This window comes from Balaenoptera ricei, chromosome X (assembly GCF_028023285.1).
Source record: "Balaenoptera ricei isolate mBalRic1 chromosome X, mBalRic1.hap2, whole genome shotgun sequence".
In the NCBI taxonomy this organism is placed as follows: Eukaryota; Metazoa; Chordata; class Mammalia; order Artiodactyla; family Balaenopteridae; genus Balaenoptera; species Balaenoptera ricei.
Genome location: NC_082660.1, coordinates 9,216,019 through 9,232,747, shown reverse-complemented (window position 1 = coordinate 9,232,747; position 16,729 = coordinate 9,216,019). Strand labels below are relative to the sequence as shown.

Here is a 16,729-nt window from a genome sequence, read left to right as displayed (position 1 = left end):
TACATTTGAGCTTGATTTTCACTTAAAATATTTCTCTTGGTTAAAAGTTGATGTCATTATTTCCTATGATATTGACTATCTTTCAGAAGGTAAATCCAATGTAAGGTTTCTTTTAAAACTGAGCAGTACTAAAACAGATGTTTGTAATATGCTTTCATGATAGAAATTTGTAGATTAAATTGGATATTCATGTTTGTCAAATATGATTTTAGTCAAATGGAAGAAATGCGTTTTCTCACCATTTTGTTCCCTTGGCTAATACTGTGTGTTAGTTTCAGCTATCACTTCTATCCTTTAGAGATGCAAACTGTTATTTCCCTCCTCAGTTGAATCCTAGTCCCATATTTCCATTTGCCTACAGGATGGTTCTCCTTGTAGGTTCCATCTCACTTCAAACTCTAAATGTTCAAAATAATTAATGATCTTTTCTCCCTGAAAGGAAAATAAATGAATAAGCATATCACAACCAGCTTTTTCTCTAAACTTTCCTGTTTTCTTCCATGATAACCATTTTTTGCAGCCTCAGAACCTTGACAATATTTTTGACTGTTCCTTCTTTTTTATATTCTGTATTCATATGGCCCCGTATGAGGGAAGACTTATCCCTCTTTCTACACAGTCATCATATTTATCTTTTTCTCTCTGTCCATCCTGGCACTGACCCTCATCTCTCATGCTGGGCCTTCTAACTAGTTTCCTGAATGACAGATTTTTCTCATTTTAATTCATGCTTTCTTCTTCCTTAAGCACTAATATCATCATTTAATTTCCTGTTTGCAGTCCCTGTTACCATCAAGACAAAATATCATGTCATATAGACTCTACCTATAGTCATCACCCATTATCAATACTTTGTTCCTTTTTATTGCTGAGGAGTAAATTTCATGGTATAGATGTACCATAGTTTATCTATTGACCTGTTAAATGGTATTTGGGTGATTTCCAGTTTTGGGTGATTATGACTAGAGCTACTATAAACATCTGTGTAAAGGTTTCTATGTGAACATGAGTTTTCATTTCTCCAGGATAAATTCCAGAAGGGGGATTGCTGGATCACATGGTGAATATATGTTTAACTTTATGAGAAACTGTTAAACTGTCTACCAGAGTGGTTGTACCATTTCGCATTCCTACCAGCAACGTGTGAGAGTTCCAGTTTTTCCACATCCTTGTCAGCACTTGGTATTGGTGGTGGTTTCCATTTTTATCCATTCTAATAGGGGTGGTGTGGTATCTCATCATGGTTTTGATTTACATTTCCCTAACAGCTAATAATGTTTAACATCTTTTCATATGCTTATTGGCCCTCCTTATATCCACTTCGGTGAAGTGTCTGTTCAAGTCCTTTGCCCATTTTTTTAATCAGCTAGATATAATTTTTATAGGAGAAAATGCTCCTAGGTTTCTCTAGGTAAGAGCATAACGAAAGCATCCATTTTCTAGCAACAGTGGAACCAGAAGCTTCTAGCTTTTGGTGGCAGCAGTGTCAGAAAGGTTGAGCTTCTGGTGAGGGTGACGTCTGTCTGATGATAGTGCGGTTGTAGCAAAGTTGAGATTTTGGAGGCAACATAAATGTTTGAGAAGGGTCAAATGCAGTTTAATTATTAGGTCAGCTCTATGATGTGGCCTTGGAAATTGTTCTGGAAACTTTGTTCTGAGCCTCTCCATGATCCTTGACTGCCCAATATCCTCTCAACTCCCTTTCTGCTTAGCTAGAGTCAGCTTCTAAGAACTTAGACAAGAATTATATACTGCATCAGTTATCTATGGCTAGAATAAAACTGTGTAACAAACAACCACAAAACTTGGCTTTGTACAACAATGAATTATTATTTTTCTACATGCTTCTGTAGGTTGGTGGAGTACTGTTGATGTGGGCGGAACTTGGCTGATCTCTACTGGGCTGCTCATGCATATGTGGTCATGTAGCATATTGGCAAAAGATAATTCATCTCGGGTCCATGTAGTCTCTCATTCTCCAGCAGGCTAGCCCAGGCTTGTACTCACGGTAGATGCAGGGTTGTAAGAGATGGAAAAGATGCTCCAAAGCCTCTTGAAGCATAGCCTGGAAACTGTATACCATCACTTATGCTGTCTACTATTGTTCAAGCCACAAGGCCAGCCCAGATTCAAAGAATGGGGGCATTGACTCCACCTATTAATGGATATTTCTGCCACATTGTAAGGGCCCAATTCAGTAATCAATGTACTTTATATATAAGTGACTTGGAATTTTGAAGTGTGTGTATAAAAAGAGAATTCAGAAGGAAATACATCAAAATATTAAATTATAATCTCTCCAGATGAATTGAAATCCTCTTTTTGCATTTTTGTATTTTCAGTTCTTCTCAAATAAACAGGTATTACTTGTATAAGTTAAACAATAGTTGTAAAAATTTTTTATTGGAGTATAGTTGATTTATAATGTATTAGTTTCAGGTGTACAGCAAAGTGATTCAGTTATACACACACACACACACACACACATATGTATTATTTTTCAGTTTCTTGTCCATTATAGGTTATTATAAGACATTGAATATAGTTCCCTGTGCTATACAGTAGATCCTTGTTTTTTATCTATTTTAAATATAGTAGTATGTACCTGTTTTAAAAGTATGTTAGGAGCATAAAAGACAGAGTGGTTACTTCTGTCTCTGAGGAAGGTGCTAACACTTCTTCACAAATAGCAAGAACTGTAAATAGTAGCCCTGTGGGGGGTAAACTTGTTCAGAATTTTTTGGTGTAAAATGTTAAATGCAGTATTTTTGGATGGGAACCTCTGATTTTAAACCAAACCTTAAGAGTTTTTGTACTTATTTTTCACAATAGCTGTCAAGAAGTAAGAATGTAGAAGGGGAGACATTTTCCTCTTAGCTCTTAAGTTTGGGAGACTGGAGTCATGTGGGAGAAGGAACTCTGTGCTGTGGACTGTTCTGTTTGACTGTTGTTGCTGGATGGCTGGATGGTGGGTCCGTGGTTCAGGCAATAGCTAAGAAAACCGCTTTTCTTTATCAGTGCTTTCTGGAAAATCTCAAATGTGTTCTTCACAAAAACAAAAGTAGGGAAGTACAACAGGAGAACCCCTTTATTAAGGAGATTTCAGTTATAGCCATTATTCCCTTTAATTTTTTTTCGTAAGAGCTTTATTGAGATTTAATTCACACATGATGCAGTTCACCCATTTAAAGTGTAGAATTCAGTGGTTTCTAGTACAGGCACAGAATTGTGCAACCATCAATTTTAGAACATTTTCATCACCCCAAGAAGAAATTCTGTATCCATTAAGCAGTCACTCCCCATGAGTGGTTACCCCAAGCCCCTGGCAACCAGTAATCTGCTTTCTCTTTCTGTCTCTTTGGATTTACCTATTCTGGGCATTTCATATAAATACAATCATACACTATGTAGCATTTCATCTCTGGCTTCCTTTATTCAATACTTAGCATAATTTTTTCAAGGTTCACCCATGTTGTAGCATGTATCAGGACTTCATTTCGTTTTGTTGCTGAATAATATTCCATTGTACGGATAGAGCACATCTTGTTTATCCATTCATCAGTTGATGGACATTTGAGTTGTTTCCACATTTTGGCTATTATGAATAATGCTGCAATGGATTCTCTTTACAAGTCTTTGTGTGTGGATATATCTAGAAGTGGCATTTCTGGGTAGACTAAGGTTTTAAAAAATTCACTGCTTAGGCTCATTTGGAAAATATGACAGTGGATATTGCTGGAAATGTAATTTTTTTGCCTAACCAAGGTGTGACTCTACGGCATGTTATGTGTAAGCATCTGAGGAGGGTTTCCAAAAAGCAACTCTACAGATGCTTTTGAGGAACAGGACCAAAGTTGGAATAGGTGCTCATTGTCTTTAGGTGAGTATTTGAAGCGATTGTGCAAATCCTGCCGCTTGTTTCTAAGATGTACTACATATATAAGAAACGAAATCTTATATTTAATATTGAATGTATGGTATATTGCATATACTTGTTATTATCATGCATACATGATGAATTAGAAAAGGTGAAATGGCCCTGTGCCCATGGACTGAAAATGAGTAAAAGAAAGGGTAAAGTTATAAACTATCCATTGGCCTGTCAAGAAATGTAGGAAAGATTTGGATTTTTTTTTTTAAATGGTATTTTTCTATAGGGAGAAAAGCATAATGAAAAAAAAGATGAGAAAGCAAGTGATGTTGTCAAGCTTTTGCCAGAATGATATGATTGATAATTACCTGCAGCTGAGCAGAAACCACGTGGGCATGCTTAGAATCTGCTTCAGCAGTTTCTAGGCTTTCTCCCTGTGGGCTGTTAAAATTCTTCAGCTTAAGAGCATTTATTTGAACAAGGAGAATATTGCCCTGTTCTGACTATGGAGTCTATTCAAGCATGCAGAATGCTTGTTTTGCTGAAATGCTCCAAAGACAGGTCATGGAAATATTTATATTGTACACATCAGTTTATTCACATAATTTAAATGCATGCTTTTGTAATTCTTGTTTTCTCTCTGAAGTTTTTCAATGTCTGTAAGACCAAATTTATTGCATCATCCGCTACTTTACTAAAATGTCACATGTGGTGTGACCTTCCTCAGGCTGAAAGCAACCATTCAGCATATCACAACTAAAAGGTTCTCCTCCTTCTTTTTTTTTTTTTTAACATCTTTATTGGAGTATAATTGCTTTACAATGGTGTGTTAGTTTCTGCTTTATAACAAAGTGAATCAGTTATACATATACATATGTTCCCATATCTCTTCCCTCTTGCGTCTCCCTCCCTCCCACCCTCCCTATCCCACCCCTCTAGGTGGTCACAAAGCACCGAGCTGATCTCCCTGTGCTATGTGGCTGCTTCCCACTAGCTATCTATTTTACGTTTGGTAGTGTATATATGTCCATGACACTCTCTCACTTTGTCACAGCTTACCCTTCCCCTTCCCCATATCCTCAAGTCCATTCTCTAGTAGGTCTGTGTCTTTATTCCCATCTTGCCACTAGGTTCTTCATGACCTTTTTTTTTTTCCCTTAGATTCCATATATATGTGTTAGCATACTGTATTTGTTTTTCTCTTTCTGACTTACTTCACTCTGTATGACAGACTCTAACTCCATCCACCTCACTACAAATAACTCAATTTCGTTTCTTTGTATGGCTGAGTAATATTCCATTGTATATATGTGCCACATCTTCTTTATCCATTCATCTGATGATGGACACTTAGGTTGCTTCCATGTCCTATACCATGTTCTTGGATTGGAAGAATCAACATTGTGAAAATGACTCTACTACCCAAAGCAATCTACAGATTCAATGCAATCCCTATCAAACTACCACTGGCATTTTTCACAGAACTAGAACAAAAAATTTCACAATTTGTATGGAAACACAAAAGACCCCGAATAGCCAAAGCAATCTTGAGAACGAAAAATGGAGCTGGAGGAATCAGGCTCCCTGACTTCAGACTATACTACAAAGCTACAGTAATCAAGACAGTATGGTACTGGCACAAAAACAGAAATATAGATCAATGGAACAGGATAGAAAGCCCAGAGATAAACCCACGCACATATGGTCACCTTATCTTTGATAAAGGAGGCAAGCATATACAGTGGAGAAAAGACAGCCTCTTTAATAAGTGGTGCTGGAAAAACTGGACAGCTACATGTAAAAGTATGAAATTAGAACACTCCCTAACACCATACACAAAAATAAACTCAAAATGGATTAAAGACCTAAATGTAAGGCCAGACACTATCAAACTCTTAGAGGAAAACATAGGCAGAACACTCTATGACATAAATCACAGCAAGATCCTTTTTGACCCAGCTCCTAGAGAAATGGAAATAAAAACAAAAATAAATAAATGGGACCTAATGAAACTTAAAAGCTTTTGCACAGCAAAGGAAACCATAAACAAGACCAAAAGACAACCCTCAGAATGGGAGAAAATATTTGCAAATGAAGCAACTGACAAAGGATTAATCTCCAAAATCTCCTCCTTCTTAAATGCCGAGGCTTTGAGCTACTTGCCGCTTGTCGGTGTGTCAAATCCCAGGCTATGTGCTGCTGTTGCCAAAGAATAAGATAAACGGCTTTGGAAGTTTTCTCCCATCTGGGCAATCTTCTCGGAGCCACAAATGTCCCCTTCTTCCATGCACGGGAATAGGTTTTACTCTCCCCTCTCCCTATACTTCCTGTGAGTATAGTTTCAGCAAGTCCTTGTCATGGCTGTTAATTCAGGGGCGCTGCCAATTTGAAGGATGTGGTGAATGTGAAAGCAAGGGGCCACTTTTGGCCTCTCCTTTCCTAGGCATAATGTGATTGTTATGCCTTGATCCTTTGTGAAGTCAGATAATTAGGTAACTGCTTATCCCAAGGACAGGTCTTCTCCCTATACTTTCTTCCACTTACCAGCCAGGAAAAGAACTGGTCCATCACTCCATCTACCAGCAAATATTTGTCAAACATCCATGCCTCTGTCGCTGTCCAAAATCCTGTGATGTAAAAAAACTGCCTCAGCCTTCATACAGCTTACTGTTCTAGTTGGATAGGACACTGGGGGGTGGGGGTCAGGTACCTTGAACTGGCTCTAGAAGAACATAGACTGTCACTATGTGGTGTAGAGACTCTTCCAGGCATCTGAGGTTGGGGAAGAAATATGAATAGCTCAGAGAGAGAGAAGCAGTCTAAACAACAGCTCCAAGGATGAAGCAGTCAGTGCATGTGTGAGATTATGATTGGAGTCTCAGTTATAGGATAAAGCAGGAAAGAAAGCTAGTTTTTAAGCGCCCGAGCAAACCTTTTATTTTCTTGATGTTTCCTTGTTTGCCCCATCACATGCTTTATAATAGGAAGTCCTCTAAGGCAAGGACAGCACTGTTCTTCACCATGTTTGCATTTATGTGTTCAATTTTAAAAACACCATGAAGCAAACAAAAGCAGAGTTGGGATAAACACCCAATTCCAGTGTAGAAGAAGCTTCCTTCTTCAATTCAATGAAAAGATTAGTCTTTTTAGGTTTTTGTTATGTTCAGATGGGAAGCAAAATGTAGACACAAACCTAGAAGATAATGCAGATGACAGGTTTATGTTTTCTTGGGCAATGGATGTGGAATCAACAACTTTAGCCTGATGAGAGAGCAGTGAGGATGGATTAGAGTGGAATATGGACGTTCACTTTCCCAGGGCATTGCTCTTGTCTCCTTTACATTTTATTGGATTTTAAAATTATGGGTTCAGAAGCTTATCAAAAATATTACTGTAAGAGAACACATTGAATAAAATAGTGGCGACAGGATTCATTCCTCTGTTAATATCAGCAGTCATCCAAACGTGTATTTTTTTCTAGCATAAAATCGTAGCTGTAGGGATGACCTTCTTGCTTATTCAAAATCACTTAAAATTTTAATGTAAATTGGCTTAAACTTAAAAGGAGGTTTTAAAAATGTTAATTATGGTTCACATCTACTTTTAAAACTCAATGGTATTTAGGAGTTGATGGTGCAGCAGGTTGGTGGTGATCTCTCTCAGTATCTCCCCCCTCCCTTTTCTCTCTCTTGCTCTCGCTCTTACACACACACACTCTAAAATATATGACAAAAATAAAATCCTGTGAAAATTTATTTCTAAGCCACAGTATCATACAGTTGTCTAATTCAGAAGGAGTGTCTTAAAAATAATTTATATTATTTTTATAATCTGTACCAATGTCCCTTTTTTGTTTCAGTCTTATGTTTCTGCTCCCTTCCACTCCTGCTGCCTTGTCCGTCTTTTACCCTTTCACATTTCTTAGACTCTGGGTTCCCATTCCTGATTTTTGGCAGTCAGAAATCCCTTCAGATGAGACTTTCAATTCATGCTTCCTGAAACCTCTAATTTTCAGAATAGCTAAATTATCAACTTTCCTATTTACAAGTGTGGCATTCCTCTGCAGCCTAACATTTGTCTAAAAATAGTGTTTGTTATCCATTAGATCGTATTCATTCTAGTATACCAAATTAGTGCTTTAACCTTTCTTTCTTACTAGCTAATAACATTTTCAACTTTAAAATGTAAGTCTTTTAGTTAGTCTGGGGCTACATATGATTTTTCTTTCATCTGTTGAAAATGAATATTTTCTTCTTTTGGGTTGGGAATTGAAACTTGAATTTAATATCAGGGGAGTAGTAATTTGGCCCTGTTTTCTCTGTCTGCCAGCTGACTCGTTCACTGGACAGATACCAGGAAGAGTTACTGTTACAACTGAAAACAAGTGGAGATTTTAGTGGAGGGTACAGAATGAATTTTAGATGATAATAATCACTAAAAATATCTAAACAGTTCAGTCAAATTAGTTGTGTGGTCATGTAGACAACTCATTTAATGCCTGAAATTTGGTTATTTGCACACAGAGCCAGAACATTATTTCAAGCTTCAGTTTTTAATGTAAGCCAACTTGCCAACAACTTTCAAAGATTTTAGTTCTGGCATATTTGCCTCAGACCACTTAATTTGCATTGCTTCTGCCTGTATTTTTCAGTGTTATGCTTGCGCTTTTTTGACTTTACCATATTCTTTTTTTTTTAATTTAATTTTATTATTATTATTTTTAACATCTTTATTGGAGTATAATTGCTTTACAATGGTGTGTTAGTTTCTGCTTTATAACAAAGTGAGTCAGTTATACATATACATATGCTCCCATATCTCCCATATTCTTTAATCCAACTGTAAACATTATTCAGGATTTATTTTGTGTTGGAGTAGATAGTCTTAGATACCAATTGCCTAAAACAGGCTCTCCTTCCCACTTTTTGTTTTTTCTCATTGTACTTACTTGTATTTTGCTTTCAATAGCTGAAAAACTTGGTGCTAATAACTGTCCCTATCTGCCTAATCCTCTGGTTTGCTTCCTTACGGGAATTAAGAATAGGTTTTTCCTGATTTCGTTGAAAATTGTTGTTCTTATAGCTCTGGCCATATTGTTTTGACAGGAAAACAACCTTATTTGTATTATTGAACATTGTCATGTTTCTTTCTCTGTAAGGAGAAATTAATCACTATTTATTACCTGAACATTGATGAAACTACTCAAAAACTAACTTCAGGTAGTCTCAAAAGAATCATTTTAATTTAAGCCACCCAGCTGCTGGTAACTAGGAAGATTAAAAAATACCAATAAAAGCATTATCAAAATTTGCATTTATTATAGCTAATACTTCATAGGAAAGGGTAAAAGCAATTACAGAAAATTTTAATTAGGTTTGGGAAGAACTTGGGAAACAGAAACATATTTAAACTCAGTGAAGTGACTTTTTGAGCCTTTCACACTGAGACATTTGAGTTAAAAGTCTGCTTATTATCAAGAGTTAGTTTTGTCTTTTTTTCTCTATTAGTGTAATAGGCTTTTCTCTTGAATAGGAGTTCAAATAATTAGCCTAATGATTTTTGCTTCCATACATTATTAGAGGAATAATCCAGATGGAATGAAAGTGAAAGCAAAATTTAGAATAATTTTTTTAAAGGTCGGAATTGTTAAAATTAATTTTTGTGACCCCAGCAGAATCTTGGATGATGGCAGGATTTCGCATCAAATATTATCATTGTTGCTTCTTGTCATATTTTAATGGAACTGCCTGCCCTAAACATTAACTTGACTGTTTCAACTCTTACGTTTGAGGTGTGCTGCCAGCACAATCAGACCATGATAAAACCCATGATGTACTGAGTAACGAATGCTATGCAATAAGGACTTTTTAAAAGTGACTTTTCTTCTTCAGAAAAATCTCTATCTTGCTAACTGTTGATTGCATATTGGTTAATTGATTATTTTTTTCCCTTTGGTCAAATTTTTCTGCTTAAATTTACAGCTTATAAGTTTATTAATAAGGTACTACCTTGAAGCCACATTTTTTGTTAGAAAGTAGTTCAATTTTGGTATTATAGAGCCTTTTAATTTCACTTTGCATAAAGGGAAATTATGCAGATATTTTTATCAAATTGATCATGGCTTAAAATGTTCTGTAACATATTTGGCTGATGAAGGTTATTGTTAAATTTGGCCTGACCAAAATTTGGATTTCATATTCCATGGTTACTAGTGAACTCTCTGTAACAAGCTGTGATTTTCTTATGATGGTGCAAGAATGCTGAATGATGGTGGCTTTTATCTGGTGCCAGCCATTCATATGATTTAGTACTTCCAATTTCACATTGTGTGGAGAAATGATGATGCCCAACTGGGGTTTGGTTTGACGAGTATGTAGGTGGCAGCCCCTTCCCCGAATCTCAGTTGATTTCAGACCAGCAAGTCATTTAATTCTGTGAGCCTTATTAAACTCTAGTTCTGAGGAGAAACCTGGGGAAAAAAACCTTATCTCAATCCCTGTCCTGAAGAATCCTGGAAAATCTACATAATCTTCTTCCCTAAGCCATTGGGGACCTTTGTTCACTCTACAAATTCTAGATATGCCTGTTACCATGAAGCTTTAGGAATTTTTCTGATATCTCCCCTAGTATCCTGATAGCTGTACAGAAGGAAAAAAAAAGGGAAAAAAATATGCAAAAAAAAAAAAAGGCACTCTCATTTACAGTCCATTCCTGTAATTGGCTCTCATTCTGCACTGACAGAAAAAAGTTAAAGCAAATTACCCTTTTATAAATTCACATTGAATAAATGAACAAATAATCTGAATGAACAAGTGTTCTCTTGCTGGTGCTGGTAAAAATTATTATCTATTGAGCTGACTGACTCAATTTAGTGAACATGAATGCCCTCTACTTAGGGTATTTTTGCTTAGGGTGTTCATATAATTTATCGTAAAAATTGGGACACTTTGGAATGTGAAAAGGGGCACTGTTAATAATTACACCAGAATAACAAGCATAACATTAAATTGTACTGGTCAAACCTCACCCGGAATGTCTTGTTCTTCTCCCTTCCATGTGCATTCAAGTACTACCCACTTTGGAAGGCCCAGATCAACTCTCTTCCAAGAAGGATCTTTGTAGTACTTTGGCCTTCCTTTATCTGAATTATTGAGACATCAGTGGTGCAAGCATGTCAGAAATTAGAATGTTTTATGTACCTCAAGAAAAGAATTACATGCTGTTATTTGATGTGTATTTGCTCTCTTACCATTTAGAATGTAACCTTCTTGAGCACAAAGACTGTGTCTCCTTGAAGCACTGATGACATTGCAGTGCCCAAAGTGAGGGGAGAGGAAATTCTTGTTGAGTAGTTGACTGTAAATTACGCTATGGTAAATATCCTCATATATCCATCTTTGGCTCCACATCTTATTATTTCACTAAGAAGCATTGCTAAAAGAGGAATCAATGATTCAAAGGGTGTGAATAACATTAAGGATTTAGGAATATTGCAGAATTACTTTCTGGAAAGGTTAGGCCATTAAACATGCCTCTGAGTATTTCACTTGGCAACACCAAATAGTTTTAAAAAATTAGCCAACCTGAGAAATAGTATCACTTTGTTATTTTAATTTTTATTTATCTCATTATATTTTCACACGACTATTAGTTGGTTAAAGCTTACTCAACATTTAAATAAAAATAATTGGCTGCGTATATAGCTTAAGCCACCAGATGTACAAATACATATATAAATATGAGGAAGCTTGTAAGTGTACATTTATAAAGTGTTCCTTGTATGCTTTATGAATATTGACTTATTTGATCCTCATGACAACTCCAAGTCAGGTACCACTATAATCCTCATGTTATTGAAAATAGGCAATGAGCAACGTACTGAGGGCAGCACAGCTAGAGAAAGCATGTTTTAAACTATGCCTAGCAATGCCATTGTCTTAGCTTGGGCTACTACAACAAAATACCATAGACTAGGTAGCTGAACAACAGACACTTAGTTCTCACAGTTCTGGAGGCCGGGAAGTCCAAGATCAAGGTGCAGGCAGATTTGGTTCCTGGTGAGAACTCTCTTCTTGGCTTGCAGATGGCTGCCTTCTCCCTATGTCTTCATGTGGTGGAGAAAGAAAGCTCTGGTCTTTTCCTGTTTTTATAAGGATACTAATACCATTATGGGGGCCCCACCCTCATCACCTCATCTAAACCTAATTACCTCCCTAAGGCCCCACTTATAAATACCATCACACTGGGGGTTATGGCTTCACCATATGAATTTGGGGGGGGGGACACAAACATTCAGTCCATAGCAACAATATATCAAGAGAATGAATTGTATCCATGTAAATACTGCTTCCATGTATTTGTGAAGACTGGAAGAGTTTTTAATTTGACAGTTGAGCTGCAGTTCCTGCTGAGTCTTAATGTACCAAACAGAAGTGGAGAAATTTAATTCTTTACACTGTGATCATTTATGCAGAATCTGTGGGAGTTAGGTTTAGGTCAATTAAAAACACAATTTTCTAAGGGAAAATAAAGAAGAAGATAAATAATTCCAAGTCTCTAACTTAGAGGGTTATTGTTCAAATCAAATTGGAGCTTTGCAAATGATAATAGTTAACCTGTGATTGGGGCATTTCAATTCTCTGCCCCCAAAGGCAGGTTTTAATAAGTCACAGAAATAATAATCCCAAAGGTTTTCTAACAGCAGGATAGAAAATCGCTATGTATTATATTAGGAAATGAAATATGCCTTTCCAATTGTTATCACCCTAAAACACACTTCAACAATCAATTAAGCAAAACCAGAAGAAAATTGTTTTCTCTTACTTTTATTTTCTTAACTTGTTGTCTTTGCTAGAAAACATAGATGTTAGCTAATATGCCCATCAGCAAATGTCTGCATATTTTAAGTATTCCCAAACTTCACTAATTGAGTAGCTTGAAAATAGTGCTTCATTTCTAGTTAAATATTAATTATTTTAACCTTTAACATTGGATCATCAGGAGAATATCAACGTCATATTTAAAGTAAATACTCCTGATTCATTAGAGGACTCCAGTCAGGTATTAAAGTAACTGCTTGCTCTAGACCAGTAGTCAGTAAACTGTGGTCCATGGGCCAGATTCAGCCTTTGATGCATTTTTTTTTCACAACCCTGAAGAATATTTTGTGACACATGAAAATTACATGAAATTCAAATTTCAGTGTCCATAAATAAAGTTTTATTGGAACAGACACACCCGTTTATTTATGCATTGTCTCTGGGTGCTTTTTTGCTATAACACCAGAATCGAGTAGTTGTGACAGAGACCGTACGGCCCTGAAAGCCTAAAATAGTTACTATTTGACATTTACAGAAAACGTTTGCTGACTCCTCTTCTAGACTTTTGTGCCTCTATTTGTCCATACTTTGTGATCCTTTAAATCAGCACTAGAACACACACAACATGGGGAATCATGCAGTGTGAAAGTAAAATTCATTAATTCATTTTACCTTTTTAGGGAAGAGATGATTACAGTTTATCTTGATGAGCATTTTACTTAGCGACATAATGCTACAACACAGACACAGCATAAGATCTTTTATCTATGCATATTTAAAGTGATCATAGATTTCCAGGGGCCAGAATTATCTGAAGTGTTATCTCTGTTCCCTGTATGTGAGTAACATGTCCTTTAGCCCAGAGGTCGTCATCAACTCTCTTCAATTTATCTGTTTCCAGCATTTTAAAAACACAGTACCACGTAGTTCAATGAGCTCTTTCATTGTTATTTCATTTAATCCTCTCAACAACCCAAATAACTTTTTCTTATCAATTTTCGTGATGAGGAAATGGGCCCCAAAAGGTGATGTTATTTGTTTAAGATTGCATAGCTAATCAGAGGTCACTCCAGGATCTACACCTTAATTCACCTAATATCAAAGCTTTGCCCAGAGTATTTTGTCTTATTGCCAAAGGAAGAATGTCATTAATATGGGTCAGAAATCTTTCCCCAACTCATTTTTTCTACCCCTAACTCTTCCTCCACCCATCCAAATAGAGAACAATATCTATGCATTCATCCATCTTTCCATCCATCCATCCATCGATCCATCCATCCTCTCATTCACCATTAATTCAAACATCAAATGTTTATTGAGTACCTAGTCCATGCCAGTCATCATCCTAACTGTACAAGGCATTAGGCATAGAGTTGTGAACAGAAGAGAACCACATGGAGGATGAGTTTTATTTGCCCACAGATCTCTAGGGCCCAGGCATCCCCATCACATGTGGAGTTTGATGTGTGCAGAGTTCACAATCTGCCCTTTCAGAAGTCACTTGAATTGGACTTCTTGGATATTCTGCTTTTACAAATAGTCTGAATAGTGGAATGAAGATGTTATAATTTAATTTTTAATTAGAGGATGAAAAATATACCAGACATCAGCTTTTTTGAAAAACCTAAGTGTAACACCTTACATAAATATTTCCCTCAGAGCTACCAAACACGTGCCAAATTCTACTACCCACCACGTATATATTTGGTTATCCATTTTTCTTGAGCCTATCCCAAAATATGTTCACCTGTTACTTGTTTTGAGAGAACAGAAACTCGCGGGGGGTAATTAAAAGACTTGACCTCTAGGCTGAACAGACATACACACTGGTTGTGGGAGCCTCAGATTCTTTTCAAAGAACTTTGCTGGTAAAACTTGGAAATGCCGTGTGGCTGCTGGGAGAAGTTTTGTTTTGGTAGTAGTTACTGGTTAGGCTCTGTAAATTTTCCTTTCAGATGTTTGGCTGGTTCTCAAAAACTGCCTTTAAGAATTGTATTTTGTAAGTTAAGAGCAGAAGCTATTATTAGCTGTGTGTTTGTGGTTGAAACATGAGGTCAGATTTGGCAGGGAACTCTTAAGAGTATGTGAAGGGGAACCTCAACCCAGCATCCTGCTGCCACTTGGTGCCTTGGGGAGTAGCTTACTCCTGGGCACAGAAAGAATGACTTTGCCTTACAATTTGTGGGAGTATGTGCTTTAATAATGAAATGCTGCCTTTGGGAGTTAGGAGTGACTTGTAGCAATTTTTTCCCAGAATTCAATGTCCTAAAGAGGATATATATATATATATATATATATATATATATATATATATATATATACACACATATATATACATATATATACACACACACACACATATACACACACACACACACACACACACACACACACACATATATATATATATTCATAAATGCCTTATTAGTTCAGTGACCATGTTGGTCTTATTCATTATTGTACCCCCAGCTCCAAGTTCAGTGCTTGGCATAAATAATAAATATTTGTTGAATGAATGAATTAAAAATGACAATAAAGAGAAGGTTTAGAAAGATTAAGGACATATGCTAAGTGGAAGAACAGAAGTTTGTAGTCAGAGAACATTTGTAGGTTAAGCACTCCCAAAAGATGGCAAATACCCAAGGTGAGGTGACCTTGGAGTAAATACAGAGTTTTCTGGACCAGAGGAAATTGAGGAACTATGAGGTTATGGGCTTCACTGATGCTGAAATCATTAAAGGTAATGGCAGAGAAGAAGGCGGTGGAGATAGAGGAAGGTAGGCAAGTTCCCTCCTTTCCTAGCTCTCTTGGGATGAATTGACTAATTTTGTATAGATGTGTAAAAATATAAGACCTGCAAGACCTGCTCTCCAACTTGTATACACACACTGTAGTGTCTGAAGCATCTGAAATGATCACATGACAATAATAATAGTTAAACACTCATTGTAGGCAAATGACCAAAATTAGTCATGGTTGGGAGCTATGGAATGATTAGTACACATAATTATTTTCTGCTGATAGCAAAACAGAAAATATTTATACACATCTGAAATATTTAAACAGGGAAAAAACAATTCTAGTTTTACCAAACTATCTTTGTATCCATTTTGTTGAAAAGCTTCCATATTAGGGAAGAGGAGTTCATCTGTTCATCGCCTGCTTGCTTTGATGTAGCATATTTTTGTTGGCATTTTCAGGGGAGTTTTGGAGGAAATGGTTATCATTATTCCAGTTCACAGTGGTACCTAAAATTGCGTATGGTTAGAATTTCTTTATGCTCTCATAATCAGCTTGCTGCAGAGTAATAGTCTTGCTGCTGTTTGCACAGATGCAGAATATACAAAGACTATCACTATTTTAAAAGGAAGCTTTTGTAAAAAGAGATTCGTAAGGCTTTCAATAAGAAATCCTTTAAATCCTCAATAGTAGACAATAATGCAATTCCTTTTTTACAGATTCACTTATATCTTTACTAAATTAGAAGATGATGTTAGGGGACAGTTGCTTTTCCATTGTAACAGTAGTATAACTTTCGCTCTAGATTTCAAATAATTGTCTGTGAAATAATTTTGTGATTTCTATTTCAGAAGCTTAGCCAAGACAGCAAAATCATAATATTTTCCCCTATGTCAAACATTTTAGGTGACAGTCGGATCCATCTAGTACATTTTGTTTTCCTCTAAAATCTCAAATATTACACGAGCCAGTCCTTTTCAAAAGTTGTGGCTTAATAAACAATTGGATAGCGAAGTGATTTATTGCAGAGAAAATGGCTCATCTTTGTTTCATTTTTTTCTCAAATTTACAGTGGCATTCAGTACACTTTTATATCATGTTGTTAATGAAAGTTTACCTATGGGTCTAAAAATAGAAACAAAAGACAGTGAGTTGACTGGAAAAGTAATCTTTAGAATTTGAATTTTGTGGAAATACTAGCTTTGTTCTAAATGGTTGGAGTGACAGTGGTGATCTGACATTTTGTCCTAGGTTTTGTTTTTTTAATGCTTACCAGATTAAGAAGGTCTCTTTTAATTCT

The 16,729-nt window shown here is 36.2% G+C and overlaps 1 protein-coding gene across 3 annotated transcripts in view; it reads left to right on the top strand.

The window, feature by feature from the left end:
- Nucleotides 1-16,729, top strand: part of ARHGAP6 (Rho GTPase activating protein 6) — a 485,604-nt gene that overhangs the window by 22,863 nt on the left and 446,012 nt on the right. The gene's annotated exons all lie outside the window — the stretch shown is intronic.